Here is a 1,726-nt window from a genome sequence, read left to right as displayed (position 1 = left end):
CTGATGCTCTGTGCCTGTGACTGGGAAATAGATTATAAAGGATGCGTGGAGATGGACATCTGTGAATTATCTCTCCTGATGCCAGGATTTGAATCATCCTTGTGCATGATTCTGAGTTTCTTCCCCAGGATGTGTGAGGACCTGACTGCATCCCAGGTCCAAGGGTATTCTTTCTCTCCAATTAAACTTACCTGATTATTGCAGTCCCTCTTTCTATAAATTGACATTTAAAAATTATTTAGATAAGCAGGTTTTCTTAATAGATTTTAAACAAATCCAAAGTTTCTATGATTCAACAGGGGAAATACATTTCCTTAATGTTTAGAATGCTTACTTCAGGCTGGCTGCGGCTGCTCTCCCAAGATGGCAGCTCCTTGGGGCGAGTACTTCAGCGATGGGAGCCAGGTGTTGTGCCAGACGTGCCAGGAGCAGCGGTTGCAGGGCGAGGTGGTAGCCTTCGACTACCAGTCCAAAATGCTGGCTTTAAAATGTCCCTCTTCCAGCGGAAAGCCCAACCACACAGACATCTTGCTCATAAACTTACAGTATGTTTCAGAAGTGGAAATTATGAACGACCGCACAGAAACCCCTCCTCCCTTAGCTTCACTCAATATCAGTAAGCTTGCCAGCAAAGCGTGGATGGAGAAGGACAAGAAGCTGAGCCAGGCCTATGCCATCAGTGCTGGTGTCTGCCTAGAGGGCCAGCAGCTCTTCCAGACCATCCACAAGACCAATAAAGACTGTAAGTGGCAAGAAAAAAACATTGTAGTTATGGAAGAAGTTGTTATTACACCCCCATATCAAGTGGAAAACTGTAAAGGCAAAGAGGGGAGTGCACTGAGCCATGTACGCAAAATAGTTGAAAAGCATTTTAGAGACGTGGAAAGCCAAAAGATCCTGCAGTGTTCACAAGCCCAGCAACCACAGAAGGAGGCTGCCCTGTCCTGAGTCCACACACACCCAGGACTCTTCCAGCATCCTGCCCCACAGGGCGGTGGCTTCGGCGGAGGCAGGCCGGGAGGGAAGGGATCCTGTATTTCCTGTTGGCTCTTGTTAACAGAGGGTCTGTTAGAGTTTAAAAAAAAGTCTGCCACCCCCAAGAATGACTCCAAGAGACTCTCTCATGCAATAAGCAAAGGGTTAAGGGTTTATTGATCCAGCATGCTGGGGCTCTCTGAACGTGCAAGAACAGAGGAGCCCCGAGGAACTAAAGCACAGGGTTTATAAAGGCAAAAACCACAGAATTAGGAGGGGGGATACACGGTTGCTAAAATCAAAAGAGAGTACATAGTTACTGGGGTCAACATAAAAAAGTGCTAAGTGAAATTAATATCCATTATAATCTTGACAATACCAGTTACAATCGTACAATTATCAATTATGATCTTGACATTAATCCAAATTATAGGTAAGACATAGACAAATCACATATTCATCATTAACCCAGGTGCAACCTTTCTACTTTCAAGCTTGAGCAATCATGCTAGGGGGTTTTTGTGCTCTGCCAAGGGTGATGTAGTGTACTGCTATTGTCCGAATATTTGAGATCATAGTTTCAGACCAGAGTCTCACAGTGGGGGGGAGGGGTGCTTTCCCAGAATGGAGTCTCAAGTGCTACAAAATGGAGTGCCTACTGTCAAGGTGCTACTACAGGTCACTTGAGAGATGGGCCAAGGACCTCAACAGACATTTTTCAACAGAGGAAATCCAAATGGCCAACAGGCAC

General features: G+C 45.5%; 1 pseudogene; it reads left to right on the top strand.

Moving 5' to 3' along the window:
- Positions 1–352: 352 nt before the first annotated feature.
- LOC138847757 (protein LSM12 pseudogene) lies at positions 353–948 on the top strand (annotated as a pseudogene).
- Positions 949–1,726: the final 778 nt, after the last annotated feature.

This window comes from Oryctolagus cuniculus, chromosome 16 (assembly GCF_051225735.1).
Source record: "Oryctolagus cuniculus isolate XC-2025 breed Fujian yellow rabbit chromosome 16, ASM5122573v1, whole genome shotgun sequence".
Lineage (NCBI taxonomy): Eukaryota > Metazoa > Chordata > Mammalia > Lagomorpha > Leporidae > Oryctolagus > Oryctolagus cuniculus.
This window is presented reverse-complemented; position numbering and strand designations above follow the sequence as displayed.